General features: G+C 43.8%; 1 protein-coding gene and 1 long non-coding RNA gene across 5 annotated transcripts in view; one reads left to right on the top strand and one right to left on the bottom strand.

The window, feature by feature from the left end:
• LOC120421017 (protein slit) overlaps positions 1-15,993 on the top strand; it is a 336,997-nt gene that overhangs the window by 257,246 nt on the left and 63,758 nt on the right. The gene's annotated exons all lie outside the window — the stretch shown is intronic.
• LOC128093336 (uncharacterized) lies at positions 7,325-8,206 on the bottom strand. The gene is made up of 2 exons (XR_008212420.1): positions 7,907-8,206; positions 7,325-7,849 (listed from the first exon to the last, which is right to left on the bottom strand). It is a non-coding gene; the product is annotated as an uncharacterized LOC128093336 (long non-coding RNA).

The raw sequence follows: 15,993 nt of genomic DNA, 5'->3' as shown, positions 1-15,993 counted from the left end.
CCGGCCGTCCGTGTCGGTGTCTTGTGGTTTCGTCGCCGTCGTCGTCTCCTTAATTTATGGTGCTAATTAAATTTTATGAATGGAATATATTTTCCCGATAATTAACTCGAAAGTCACTTCCACTTGCCGAACGTGTGCGCGCACACGAGAATTAAACACCAACCCGCTTCTTGGTTGACGACCTGCAGCAACAACAGCAGCCGAGCTGTCTGTCTATTCCGAAAACCCCAAACCGCAGCATCATCATTCGTAAAACCCGTCATCGCTGGCTGGCTGGCTGGTTGTGGCCAGGTCCCCGTGACCGCGCGCGCTCACGGGAGGGGAGAGAGATGTTTGGGCAAGATAATGCGCCTAATGGGTACTTGATGGAGTGCGGCTTGACTTCTGGCAATACAAACTGCGCTTGTGTCAGCGGCATCAGCGGCGGCTTCTGAGTGCTAAGACGAGCTTAAGGTGTGCTGAAATCTGTCGTCTATGAAGGATCCATGAACGAATAAATTGTCACCGGGATTGCCACCTATCTTCGCTGACCTACAAATTGTGTGACAGGTGTCGCAGTTATGAAGATTTCGTGAGCTAGATTCGAGGAGTTCTTCTTCAACGATGAGTTCGGGACACATTCTTGTAGTTAGGTGCTTTTCAGCTAAATTCTAGATTTTTTTAAGGGTCCTATACGCTATGGGATTATCTATAATTTACTTTTTTGTGTTCCCTTAACATGAAAGACATGGAAACTATAATGTGCGAGAAGACTAAATGTAGATACTTTATTAAGTTTTAAAACTGGGTTGATATTGCTCACACACAACGATTAAGCTTTTTTTGAGCACAATGATACTGTGTACATGCACAACATATTTAAAATGAAATTTAATATCAATTATGAACATTTTGGATTGTGACCGTTCTTGACAGAAAGTATCTTGTTTGACAGCTCGACCAAACAGCAATTCCCCTCGAAAACAGCATGATTCGAAAAATAAGTTGATGCTCCATATTTTGTAAAATGTGGTTTTTGGATTGGAAAACTACGTGGGGAATTGCTGATAGTTAATCCATCGCAAAACGTCGATTTATCGATGTTTTTTTTGCATAAGATTAAAAAATAGTGCTCAGAAATGGTTGATAAATTAACGAAGACCCTTTTTTAACATCTGAAATTGAACTTTCCCACTCACTAAGTTGTGACAGATTTGCCAGCTTATCAATTTTTAAGATTCATTAAAATGGTTATCTTTATTTATCTTTCTTATAATACATTTAATTTCTTATACATGTTAAAAGGTCAGCTTAAATGTCCTTCATCTTTGTTGATCTTTTCGTATAAGAATCACTGTTTTTAAGTTATATCAAATCATTTTAAAATGTTGTATTAGAAGTACATTTGGAGTAAAAAAATCTAATCTTAACTTTAAACTATTTAAATAAATTAACTGAATTTTTCAAAATCATAAGAAAGAGTGGTGACCTTTTTAAAGTTAAAGTCACCCAAATTCAATAAAGAACAACAACATTAGAACGAGAAATCTGCAAATTGTATTAAACGATGGATTCTCCAAGAGTTCTCATTTGTCCTAAACGTACTTTGCAACCACGCAGAGTTGTTGTGATCTCGATGAAAATATTTAGAAGTTCTTGTGGTGGTTCCTTCTTCCGTTGATGATGGTTTGTTTTCCCTCAGTAGCTTACTCAAGGCTGGAATGGCAGCAGATTTGGAACCAACCAAACTGTTCCCTGCCCTTTAGACGCGGGAAAACCACAATCTCGAATGCTAGTGTTATTTTGCATAAATTTGGTTGGTTCCTCGTTGTAGCTTGCTGCCGAATTTTCACAAATTCAGCTCTTTTTGGGCAGCTTCAATTCTTCGTCGACTGGTTGCCACCACAGTTGAAGCATTTCTCTGTGATGTTCTCGTTGATAGTGTTGCAAGCATGAGTTTTGTGCTAGGTAGGAAGATAAACAGTGGGACTAAGAAGTCTTTTCAACCAATTTCATTACTCTCGACCTTTCTAAGATTTCTAAATTCACATTAGTCACAACTCTGAAAAGTTATGGCAGATCAAACTTTTTTAATGATTTTTCCCTGAAATTTTCTAAAATATTTACCAAACAAAAATTGATTTTCAATATCTCTCGAGATAATTGAGATGTGTTTTAATTTCTGTTCTAAAAAAAAGTAACACACAGTTATTTCAATTATGGTTCTAGATACCAAATGGTTTTAGATCTATTGCTGCATTCTGGGTCAACATTTTAATTTTCTCAAACAAAAATGGACGAAAAATAACCGATCGGGAATAATAATTCTTAAAGCTTAAAAAGGCGGTTTTTCACAAGAAAGTTCACAAAAAAGTTACAAATTCCCTATCATTAAACCTTATTACTGACTACTGTCACCACGGTAAAAGCCGAGTAGCGAAATCAGCGCCATCGAAGATGAAAGTGTGGTTCCCTTGTAGATACATGCTCGAGACTTCCAACAACCGTGCCGTCCGTTATCTTTACCTGATAGCAGCATACGACGTGACGGCGGCGGCGGAGGCAATTAGCTTCGGCGGCATATCGGAAAAATGACTTCCCTTTCATCTATAGAGACACATACAATACACCTTCCGTTGCCGGGGCAAGTACCTCCGTGGTGGATGTCTACCGGTGGCCATTTACACGCGGCTTCCTAATGGTGCAATAAACAGTTTATTGAACCGTGGTCTCAGACATGAATGCTCGCATCACGGAGACAAGAGCATTGATTTTTATTGATATTTTGTTTGAAAATTGTCTCCCCAATTTGAATAATGCCCCAATTTGGCGTCAATGTTTTTGTTATCGAGAAGCCTGTTTGGAGCTCTATTGACCCAATATCGTGATTGGTTAAACCATGTCGACTGCTGGGCTTGGACTACCTACCGCCTGGATCTGCTTGGAGTAGAGCGTTATCTAACAAGCATAAATCTGTTGTACATGCTAATTAGTAACGGGAATCGGAGTCGTTTCTTCTGCCAGCGCGCTCCCCCTTGGAGTCGATGCGGTGTGAATTCCTGGTGGCAAAGCCCGATATTGACACTAATTTGGTTTCGAATTAGAGCTCTTTCGCTTTTTTTCTGCTTCGAATGGACTCGACTCGATAGCAACTAATTTGAGATAGTGACTTGGCTGCCCCACACAGACAGGAAGCCGTGCGTTCAACTTTGGGGGACTTGGGCAGATCGGGAAGCTGGAATGCTACCGTTTTATGGGGGACGACATCCACGCTGAATTAGTAACGTGTGTTGTTTGAACTTCCAGTTAGACAAGCTGGGGTGAAACATTCCGACGTCACCGGTTCAACTCCGTGGGGTAATTATTTATTCCATAAAGTTCTGAAAAGCAATTATATTCATAAGCAGTGACAGGTTCCGTCGTACGCACCAGACACAGTTGTCGCAACGGATGAACTCGAAATTAGGAAAATCTGTTCCGACAGCGCGAGCACGCAGTTTGTCCATAAATTACGCTTCATTCAACGCAGCACCTATTTTCCCGTCACAATTTGCCCCTAATCGCTATCAAGATGCGGAAAACAATCCTTCACGTAGCGTAATATCCGGCCGATGCCCACGAGGGCAGTCCCCGTACCCTTCCCCGAATTTAATGAATAATTTATAATACCTCAGTCTATATCTCTCGCAGTGTGGCGCCATATTTTGGCGCGTCCCCTCTCCCGTGTTTACCGTTTCAATTCCCAAGTTGGTTATCTCAAACCTTTCCGATCCCTTATCCCAGTCAGGTCGGCTAGTCCAGGTCTGACACCTCCACAATCTCTCTCGCTCGAGCTCTCCCCCATCGGCAAGATGTGAAATAATTTGCTCGAAATGGGAAATTCATCTCTGGCCAAGTTCACCCCTTATTAAAAGTTTCGCCTCCCCCAAGACACCCATTACGCCCTTTTCCGCTGCACACACACACAATCATTTTGATAAATATTATTCCAAGCCAAAGTCCGGAATTTCGAGGCGGAGGGTAAAACCTTTGGCAACTATAAAGACGACGCGGGATGTGCTCAACTCCTGGCCAGAAGAAACGCCGAAGGAAGTCGTTATTCCTGCGCGCGCTCGCCCCCTCGGAACCTTTTTGTCCTGCTACAATCCAACGGCTTTTCCGGGACCAGCAGTTTTCCACCACCCCCTGAAAGTCGTACGCGGCGACGACGGCTAGCCTCTTTTTCCATTTCATTTCTGCCACGATACAGACCGCATTTTTCACGTTATTTTCCCTGACGTTTACGTTTTTTGCCTTCCTGCCTGGACTGGTACTTTAACCAATTACACCGGGTGGCAAAATAAAAGGTTGGAAGTTGAATGGTTTTGTATTTTGTATACGGTGGAATCACGATAAGGAGATTTAACTTCGGTGACGTCAATTTGAGACGGATTAACCTCAAAGACATTAGTTCAGACGGCTAAACATTAGTGTCGTCAATTTATGTAGTTTTTCAAATTCAGTAACGCCAAGTTAATGCAAACCACCTCAATTTCAGAAGATTCAACTGAAATGTTGTCAATTTCAGTGGCGTCAAGTTTAGACTATTCTGCAGATGTGGCGTCAAGCTCAGACGGCTAAACTTCAATGGCGTCATGCTAATATGATTCAACTCAAATGGCGTCAAGTTTTAACCGTTCAAATGTAGTAACGCAAATTTAGATGAATGTTTAAAATTTTAAACGGATTTCAAACGGAGACAAGTCATTTCAATTTCAGATGATTTAGTTACAGTGTCGGCAACTTCAGTGGCGTCAAGTTTAGACGAATCACTTCAATTTCAGACGTGCAAGTGCAGTGCCGTCAATTTTTGTATTTTTTTTTACGAATCACCTTAATTTCAGACGATTCTGCCAAAGTGGCGTCCAGTTCAGATGGCTCAATTTCAATGGGGTCGAGTTCATACGATTGCACTCTACTGGCGTCAAGTTTTGACCGTTCAATTGAAGTAACGTCAAGTTGAGACGAATCATTTCAATTTCTGACGGTTCAACTTCTGCACAGTAAAAAATAATGTAAATTTGGAAGCTGTAATTTTGGATGGTTGAATATTACCACTTTTCAATTCAATTCAATTAGTGTTTATTAGTACATAATCAATTTACAATTTCGTGTTTCTTATAACCTAATAGAGTTTGAAAGTTCCTTTCAATTATGGTTTACACTATAATTCATTTAGATGTAATTGGATATTCTAACAATGGATTTGGCAAGAGAAGGAGAAATAAAAAAAACCTTCGAGATTTGCTAAGGAAAAGGATAGAAAAAGCTTACAACTAAATCACAGTTTGTTTTGTCTGTTGACGTCGAAAAACTTCGCTGCACAAGACAGCTTATCCGTTGTAGATGTACTTCATCATCAGCTCACTGAGAGCTTGGAATTGTTCTGCCTTATTTCGGCAGGCACGAAAGCGCGTGAGCATCTCTCTAGCAAGGGCAAAAAACTCAGGAAGCGTGAAAAGATCATCACCGGTAACATCAGCTTGTCCCGGGGGAGTACCGACGCCAGAAGCGGCTACTCTAGCGTACGAACCTCCCCAACCGGGAGGGAACGCTGGTTTGGTCGATGGAACCGCTCCGCCGCCAGCTGCTGCAGCGTTCGAGCTCAAAGTCTTCGGAGGTTGGTGGGACGCTGGCGCTTTCTTCTTCTTGTCCTGCTCCTCGAGATACTTTTTCCGCGCGGCACAGCCACGGAAATTCGCCGTGTGGTTTCCACCACAGTTCGCGCACTTGACGCGCGCTTTGTGCTGCTGGGCGTTTTCCCCCAGCTGGTCTTTCCGCGGAAGATTGCACCTTTCGGTGAAGTGGGTCTCACCGCACTTTACGCACCGGGGCGGAAGATTGCAGTTTCTTGAACCGTGTCCGAACTTTTGATAGCGGTGGCATTGGGCTGCGTCGGCGGGATTCTTCATGTAGAATCGCCTCGTCACAAAGAATCCGTCCAGTGCTTTGATCCGCCGAAGGTCCTGGATTTTGACGGACCCACGATCGAAGTACAGGAGGTACAATGTGTACGTACCTGTCACCGTTGTCGTTTTTGAGAGCACCTTAATCTCTCGAGGCTTAACCTTGATGCCCGATAGGTGTTCTTCCAGGTCGGAGATCGGGCGGTCCGGATATCCCTGAAGGACGATCTTCACTGGGACCTTCTCTGCAGGGTCAAATGTAAAAAACTTGAAGTTTCGCACTCAACATTTCAACTTCTTCACCACCATGTCGAAATTCAGTTTGTTATGTGTAATAACTTACACTGACGTTTTACCTATTTTCAGACAATATTGGAGGCCCTAAAGCAACTCGTCAACATCGTCTGCCAGCGTATCCAAAATAAAAATTGGAGGTGGACGTCGTTCCTTCGAAGAGTTACATTTTTTCTTCTTTTCTTGCTTGCGCGCAAGTTCATCATCGTCATCGTCGTCGCTAGCACTGCTGCTGTCACTGTCGGTTTTGTTTTCTTCTCCACTCAGAATCTCGAATTCGTTTCTGGTGGGAACGTTGGAAGTGGTTGTCGTCGTGGTGCTTGTGGACGGCTGCTGCTGCTCCTGCTGGTCGGAAGTGCTTCCGGATGCCCGGGTCGATTGTCTCGTCCGTACTGGGGACTCACGTGGACGGTATGACACGTGTAAAAACGATGGATCGGTGACGTCACTGGGCACGCTCCCGTGCGCGATGGCGGTCGATGCGGCGTTGGTGTGTTTACCTTTCTGCACTCTGCCGGTAGATGAGCAACGCGGGTTTTTCGAGGCCGCACTCGAACTGCCACGGCCACGGCCGGCCCTTGACATGCTGGAGCAGCAAACTCGCGGGTAATCACGGTAAATTACGGCGGAAAAATCGAAAAGTTTGAAGAGCTCCGAACACTTGACTGTTGCTGGCTGGTGTTGCCGAACATTTTTGAATATTACCACTTTTATGATGTAATTTTACCTCAATTTAGACTGAAAAAGTGACATTACACCAGAAAAGTGGTAAAATTACACATTTCCAGAGGTAAAATTACACCTTTTTTCTGACATAAAAGATGTACCCCACTCAAAAAATTATTCACGTTGAGGTTACGTGAAAAGCTATGTGGTATTTTTCCACTAGAGTTTTCACGTAACTTCTACAAGGTGGCCCTAGTAGAAACGAAATTTGCTGGCCAGATCATTTCACGTTGTTTCTACGTGTTTCGCACGTAAAAGCTATATGAATCGATTGGTAAATTCTACATGTTTGTTTTAGTAAACATTATATGAACTTTGCAGGTGTGGGTGATAACTATAATTGATTTTTGTTTTTCGAAGAGAAATAAAAAGAAATTAAATTTAATTTGCAAAAATTCATTTTATTCATTAACTAGATTAACTGATCTTGGCCCAGTCGTGCATGTGCCGAGCAGGAAGATGTTCGAGCGAAGCTTAATGATTCCGCTGGCCTGCATGGCCGCAAGGGAACCCGTCTCGAAGTCGTTGTCGTAGATGGTCGGGTTGGTCGGCTTACATCGTCGAACCCCAGTGGATGTCCGCCTTGGTTGTTATTTCCGATGCTGGTTCTAAACCAATCCTTTTATTTGGATACAGCTTGTTGCTTGGAGCACCTTCGACGCGGACACTAAACTGGCCAGGGCCGACGAGAGAGTGGCGGCAAAGCATCCGGCATTGAAGATCGGACCACCAAGAACGCAATCCATACTCGCAATCCTCCGGAACACACCCGGCAAACGCTGGCCATATCCGTGACATTTTCGGTGATGTCAATCAACACGGTAGCATCGGCCACTACTGTTAGAACGGGCCTAGAAATTCTTTTGCCGCCAGGAAAAAGGATGCTGCTGACAAAGAATCGGCTTCTGCGAGAAAAATATTATTAATTATTGATCAAATTATTTTAACTTAATTTAACTTACCGTTCTATTTTCACTTCAATTTTCAGGCACAAGACCGACAGCAGGTCTTCACCGTACACCATCAATTTTCATACTAAAATAATCACGTAGAAATTTTGCGGAATGGTGCACTCCAGTCACGTTGGAGTTACATTTTAAAACACATAAAAGCTACATGGAAAACCCTAGTGGAAAAATACTATAAGGTTTTTCACGTAGTTTCAACGTGAAAATATTTTTTTGCCGGTACACTTTCACATTATTTTTACGTGTGTCACGTAAAATGGACCTATGGAGGGGAATTTTGGGTTTACGTGATTTTTCACGTAGCAACTACGTGTGGATTATTTTGAGTGCCCTTCTCAGATGTAATACAGTCGACTCTCTGGTTGTCAATATTCAAGGGACCGTCGAGGAAGAGAATCATCAGTTTACAGAACGATGCAAAATGAAGACTCGATTGAAAATATGTTTTTCTTGGTACCCAGCTATGGGAGAGAATCATGGCAACGTCCAGCAAACAAAAACAAACTAATGTCAAACACCCTTCAAAGCTTCGTTTCGCCAAGAAAAATGTCTATGCAAGCCATGAGAAAATGAAATTATCGACAACCGGAAGAGATTTTTAAAGCAAACAGAATCCAAGGGACCGTCGAGGAAGAGAACCTTCAAGCAAGAGAAAATATCGAGGAATAAAGCCAATCGAAGTATGCAGTTTGAAGGGACTGAAGAATTCATCGATAGATGGAGCAATATTGATATCGAGAAGATCGACAGCCAGAGAGTCGACTGTATTACCATGATTTTTTTCTGTGTGTGTCGTCAATATTAGAAGGCCAAACTTTAATGGCGTCAAGTTTGAACTAATCAACTTCAGTGTGGCGTTAAGTTCATACTATCTACTACAGTGGCGTTAAATTAAAACGTCTCAACTTCAGTGGAGTCAAGTTCAGACGTTTCAACTTCAGTTACGTAAGTTTAGACAAATCACATCAATTTCAGACTGCATTGTCGTCAAGTTTAGATGGCATGATTTAAGTGGCGTCAAGTTGAGACGGTTCAACTTCAATGTAATTAATTAATCTTGTTCCAAGACGTGACGTCAAGATTGGCCGAATATACTTAAGTAGCGTCAAGTTGGCGTCAAGACGTTAGACCTCAGATTCAGTGGCGTCAAGTTAAGACGGTTCGAATTCAGTGACGTCATATTTAAACAGCTGTGGAGTCTCTTTAATCCAGCTAAAATAAAATCCAATTGATGCAAAAGGACTTTCCGTGAACCAGTGTACTGCAATAGTCTTGAACCGGTCGACACCGGGTTCGTGGGTGCGCGTGTGAAGGGACACGGAAACCCTCATTATTTTCATACGCTTTTTTATGATTTTCCTTATGCCTAACACACACACACCCAGAACCGCAAAACTAAAAGCATTTTCTCTATAAAAGGCCTCTCCGAGAGTCGGGGGCTGGTGTTGTCATGCGTTCGTGTCGGTTGCGTCCTGTGGAATGCCGCCGCCAAACAGACACCAGTCGGAAGCCTGGCGGGGGTGCCCTCGTAAAATCACTTTTTATTAAATTTCCACAACATCATAGCCGAGGCTGGCCTGTTTGCATCCGTCCGGGTCGAGTCGTCTTCGTCTTCGGTAATGGACGAGGACGGAAATATTGCTTAATTAAATTTGTACCAACTGCAGAGTGCATTAGTAGGAGGGATTTCTTTTAAGATTTTCCTTTTTTGCTGGTCGTCCGGTTTGCTTCCTTTTTTTCTGTTTGATAAAAGGGTCTTGCAGGTCGAGCACTGTCCAGTGGACTACAAAGGAGTTTTGATAGCTAAGTTCAGTTATGATTGTTCAGAGGACCTGGAATTCGGGCTAGAGATTTCGAGTCTATTAGGAAATCATCAAGTAGGGATCAAAGAATTGCAGTTGATACGACATTTGATTGAGTTACAGCAAAAGATAACAGATCTTCAGGTTAGGGCCATTAATATTTCACATTATAGCCGAGGCAACGACACTTGATTATCTTGGCTCATGTATTTTACATACTAATCTTCCCATTTCTCATCCATGTCAACAGTCGTGTAACGTGAACTGTTTCCACAAATGCCACAAACAGCATATCTTGCATCTAGAAGCCCCAGCCGTTACGACTCTAGCCAACAAGATTAGAACGTACAGTTTACGGCTGACGTGCACCAACCGACCGCGCGTCGTCTGCGTGTGACAGTCTGCAGGTTGGTCAGATGTCAATCCAAGAAACGGTGGGGACCTCCCACCAAGGGAGATTCTGGAGATGCCGAGTCTACGATGGCCCCGCACGCAGCGACTGATGGTGTATCCAATTTCCCTAAAATGCCACTCATCTCCAGCAGTCCTCGGCCTAGGGCTTATCTTTGTCAATCATCTCGTTCTGCGGCCAATTTAGAGCTCGTAAAGCTGAGAATCACTTTTGGGGGGCATCTGCGCTTGAAGACTCTACGGTGTTCAATGAACTGGTGCACTGCCCAAACCAACAGCGATGTAATATGCCACAGAGTCATTACAAATGAAAAATTGACTTCGGTCAAGGAGAGGAGTCCGCTCCTTCCGTCTTGCCGGTTGTTATTTTCGAATTGTTTTAACCAGAAAAACCGGTCATCCGTCGTGTTGTTGTAGTTGGCGGTGCACCTCCGCGTACCAACGTCGACCCCGCGAGATGGACCACATTGGCAGGGCAAACCAGCCGCCGCCGCCGCGAAGAATGGCCCGGCAAACCTGGGAGTTGTAAAATATCGATGAATATTTATTTTCCACGCTGTGCAGATTGGACCACGCGAGGTTGATTGAGGCCCTCTTCGGAACGGGAACGAGGATGTGCGGAAAAATCGTGACCGAATGCACTGACCCTTGCACATGCACTGAAAGGTGGGGCTGATTGGGAAAATCTTTCTGAATTTTAACTTAATATTGCGTTTATGGTGATGCGTGTGACTTTGTGTGGTTTTGTGTGATTTTGTGTGAACTTGTGTGACTTTTTGTGAGAAACTTCCATGACATTCTGAATTATTTTAAATCTTTTTGACGTTAAACCCCACCTCGTCAACCCAACCATACCCACGTTGTGCGGTCGTTACGAGGCCAGGTCAAAGTTGTTTTTTGCATTATGCACACAGCCGAGCGAATTTCTTCCCTTGAATTGTGACGGAAGCAGTAGCATCGGCAGCGAAGGTTTTCCCTTTGGTTGTTGATTTGGTGCACGTTGCCACGTCAGTCCGATTGGGTGACGATAGAGATGCACCCACACGACCAGTCGGAATACCAAGAAGACGTGCCACTTCAGCAGGATGCTCTTTATTTGCACGATGATTGAGGGTAGCGGGTTGTGAGTTTGGCGTGAATTTCTAGGGTGAAAAACAATCTTCAAAGTTCCCAAAGTGAGCGCAACTACCCTGATTCGAAAAGTAATTAAACGCCCGATTGAGAATCGATGGAGGCGGTCACCGTCGTCGAGATCCGACGATAATGGAGGAACAGCGATTGACACGACCAAAAACAATAGGTTCGACAACTGGTTGAACTGCGCCATTAAACAAAGAGAGAACCGAATCAACATCATCACGCCTCATTAACAAATTTAATTACTGTTTTGTGCTTGTTTTATCCCCGGACTGCAGGTCGCTTCTTCACCGGTTCTCCGAGGGTCTCGGCAGGAGGGTTCTTCGCCCCCTTTTCTGAATGAGCTCTCGACTTCGGAAAAAGGGTCCCTTTGAGGCGTATGTGGTGCCGATCGATTCCAGATAAGATTGGAACATTAATTTTATTTCTACTTCCCATAGAGCTTTCCTGGAACACTCGTCTGCCCCTTTTTTTTGTTGGTTCCAAACAGTTGGTTGGTGGAATTGATCACGTTGCCATAACTGTTCCGAACTCGACTTGATGAAGGAATTTGTCGATTAATTTGTTCGTTCAACCAAAAATTGCTGCCAGTAAATCTCAATCGTCTTGGGTGGAGTCGCCCCGGCGTTGATAACCGTTAATGAAAATTTATTGATTCCAGTGCTGGCAAGATTCCACCGCGCGCGACTTCCCACTCGGATGTTTCAACCAGCCAAAAAAAACCCTCCAACGAAATATCGTCACAGTCTTCCTTTCCTTAAATGAATTTTCCGTCGCAACTGGTCTCCGCCGCGTCCCCTGGGAGTTTAATGGTTGTGGTTTAATTTCCTTAAATGTTATCAAAATATAATTAACCAATAATTAATGGAATTAAGAAGCCGGCCCGGGGACCCCGAGGGCATTCCCAACCGTCCTTATCTCTAATGAGCTTGGTGCCTTTTTGTTTCTGACTTGTCCCTCCGTGAAATTTCAGCGAATTGTCAGCTGCAATTAGCGTAATTTTTCGCTCGTTATTCTTTCTTATTGCCGCATGGCACCGGCGGAAAGGTGGTCCAGATCGGGACATCTTCACGGAATTGCGCCACGGAGTACTGCTCTACAATTGCGATGGTCATTGCTCTTCGGTGGACGGTTTTTTCTCCAGGTTCGAGAAGACAAAGAAGCAGAACACGAGAGATAAATTAGTTCAAAGTGTTTTACATTATTTGTTGTCTGCTTTTTGTGCAAGCTAACTTGTCGACTTGTGCAGTTTGTGACAACGGGACAAAGCTTGATGAGCTGCCGAGATACGCCGTAATGTACTACAACAAATTGGACGAACGAAGAATTACTCTGGTGGAGTTTTTTTTACTTTAAAATATTGGTGCAATAGATTTAACATCTTTAAAAAGTAACATTTAATAGCATTTTCTAGGATTCCAAACAGGGTTACACCCAAAGATGCACAGAAAAAAACTCAGAGGAAACAGCTCTCAAATTGGAATTAAAAAGCCAGACACGATTGAATGCTGTGCAATGCTATGCAATGCAATGCAATGCTATGCAGTGCTATGCAATGCTATGCAATGCTATGCAATGCTATGCAGTGCTATGCAATGCTATGGTATTTATGATGAATTGCATGACATTTCGACGTTATCGTGCTATCTTGTCGCACGTCACCTTTAGACGTTCCGAGAAAAATGCATTTTAATGTTTGACCTTGAATAAACATAAAAAAGAGCACGCAATGAAAACAATAACAAACACGTTTTGTTTGGCAGACCATTTTGTGCATTGTCCTGAAGTTTGTTTGGATTTGGTTGCCGGTGTCCCGAGTTATAATTAAAAATGTTTACAGTAGCTCGACAAGATTGAAACTTCTTTCACATGAAGAATGACAACAATGAACGGAGTTTTTTCGGTTTTTATTGAATATCTCAGGATGTATTGTCCGTTTCTCTCAAAAGTACAGGCCGCGCGGCATTTGTGTGAATGTGAATGTGCCGTAGACATTGTTGCCAGTGATTTTCTGCACATTTGGTGCAATAAAAAAACATACCTGGCAACAATGCCAGGCGATTCGAAGAAGAAGATCAACAAAAACTAAATGCGCAGTACCGTCAACTGGGGCGAATTGGGACACATGGGGCGAATTGGGACAGCACTTTTAACCATGTTAGAGCACAAGATTTTGATTTTTCTGGTTGGTTTCGGATAGAACAGACTCAGACCAACAAAATGTGTACATCCATTTCCAAATTTAAAACCTTTAAGTGCTCTTACAACTACTGTCCCTATTCAGACTGTAGCCCCGATTCGCCCCAGATGACGGTATGGGATTTGACAGCGCGCATTTGCCGAAAGTGCGGCGCGTCGTTTCGAGGCTGATAGGCCGCGTGTCTTTTTCGGGAATACGCGCAATAAATCGAATTTTGGGGATCTGTCAAGTGATGAGACATTGATAGCTGCACAAAATGGTGTTCGTAACTCATTTTGGCCCAAAATGCACGTGCGACAAGATAGCACGACAACGCTGATTTGGTGGCGGACAGTCAAAATTAATGACAAGCTGTTTGCAATCAAAATATAGCAGATTAGTTTTTTTTAAATTTGATTTTCATTTATCTCTTGACAAATTATGCTGCACCTTTACCACTAAATCTCCCAGAAGCCTATCGACAGAGCTCGTAAACCTTTACGAGAGTGTGGTTAAATGATCTATCAGCATACACACAGCATCACCAAAGCCTTTTGTGTATGTTATTGCCATTATGAACATATCAGCAAAGCCACCGCCCTGGGGGCTACAAACTGCTGCGCCACCCAGCATGAACCTCCCAGCCTCCTATTTCAAACAACAAAGCAACACGAGACCAATCCCCAGCACAGAGAGAGCGTTAACAAAGTATCATTGTAATAACAATTACCGGGGAATTTGTGTACATAAAAACCAAACAATTCACTTCCGTGATAATCGCTCGGTAATGGGAAACCGATAATCAGTACTACATGCCAGCACAAAAAGGGGAAACCCTGCCTGCCTTCGGGGGAGTCTCCTCTCCATCCGGCAGGAGTGCTTTCCGATTTCACATACATCTGCGAAACAGTATTCTTCCCCCATCCAAAACCCCATGTGCACAAATAGTAAGATTATAGCAATTGAAAGTCGTCGTCGTCGTCGTCGAACTATAATAGAGGATTGAGCAGCTGGACGGCAGTCTGGGAGGCTGCCAACGTGTGAGAAAGGCAGATCAATGAGAAATTGTTATTGCAGTTGTACGTATAATCGGAGCTGACCCGAGGAGGGCAGGGCGACGAGGGCCGGCTGACAGTTGGCCACTTCCAGTACGGTTCTTGTTTTCTTTGGCGATTCCCTTGGCCGAACCCCGCGCAGGGTAGGGTAGTGTGCGATGTTTGCGAACTTTGCAAATTGCAGCCACAGCAGTAGGCCGAGAGTTAAAGGGTTGCGGTTTGTATTGGGAGAATTATGGTTATGATTTTGATCTACGATTAATTAAAGAAACTCAAATTACAACAGTTACCCTAGTCCTGCATCCTTCACGTTTAGTCCAGTCGAAGATCACGACTTTCTTTCTCAGCACCCACCACCCCATCGGGAGTGTATGACTAAGTCGCCCAAGTTGGGGCTAATCTCTGTATTATTACCAGTATAAGTACGCGCCTTCTCTAACGGCCGCGCTGCAATGACCATTCAAAGCCGTGGCTTTTGCGCCGCCCGGAGATGTTATCACATTTCGTGTATTTAGTTACCTCCCAGTCTAGTCTGGGAGTCAAAAGTGGCCGCCACGGACCGGGTCCAGGTCAAGCCGGCCGAGGGAGAACGCGGGAGGAAATCAATAGTTGTGTTATTTTATTGTGCCGATTGAGGAAGGGATGATGACGCCACGATTGCATTACAATAAAGTTTCGAGAAAGTCTCGAGAGCAATAAATATGATCATGTTTGCATTTTCTCGCGCCAAAGGAACTCAAAAATGGTGAAAGCATGCGCTCCTCCGGTGGGGTCCGGGAAATGATTGTTGGCCGCACAGTCGTGATGCATTGTCCGGCACGACGCGAGCGAAATAGGAAGAATCGGGTCAATGCATATCAAAATGCAATTTGGCAACCTTTCTCGCTGAGCACAAACGAGGATTTAATGCAGATCTGCAACTCCAAAGAAGGACTTCGTGGATGTTTTAGTGCGAAGCACTTAAGATTTCATAACTTTTTAAGAGTCACATCGTCCGTTTCAATAAAGATCACCCAACTTTATCGCGCCGACCCACGAAATTATTCTGTTACTTAAATATTTTATCTGCCTTCGAAGCGACACATGTGAATTTTATTAACTCGGCGTTGGCTTGTTATCTTCGGACGTATCATTGCGCCTTTCAAAAATAACTTCGGAAACAACTATATTACCATATACACGTCTTGATCGTCTGGTGTTTTTGCGCTGTCAACTTCAAGAATATACGTACCCCGAAAAAAGCGGTCCCTTGTGGGCGGCGGTTCGGGATCCCCAGTGAAAGGAACCCGGTTGCCGGGAAGTGCAACCGATCCAAAACCCATATAAATTACGACTGATTTTTATTTTCACGAAACAAATCTCCAGAAAGCCCCGCGCGCCAGGGCGCGCGCGCGCACCCGCGAGATTTATCTCGAGATCTGCGGAAAAGATTTATCGCGACCACTACGGCAAAGGCCACTAAATTAATGTCAAACGGTTAAACATCGCTCGTTACAA

Source organism: Culex pipiens, chromosome 3 (assembly GCF_016801865.2).
Source record: "Culex pipiens pallens isolate TS chromosome 3, TS_CPP_V2, whole genome shotgun sequence".
Classification (NCBI taxonomy): Eukaryota; Metazoa; Arthropoda; class Insecta; order Diptera; family Culicidae; genus Culex; species Culex pipiens.
Note: the sequence above shows the minus strand (reverse complement) of the source record. Positions and strands in the feature narration are given on the sequence as shown.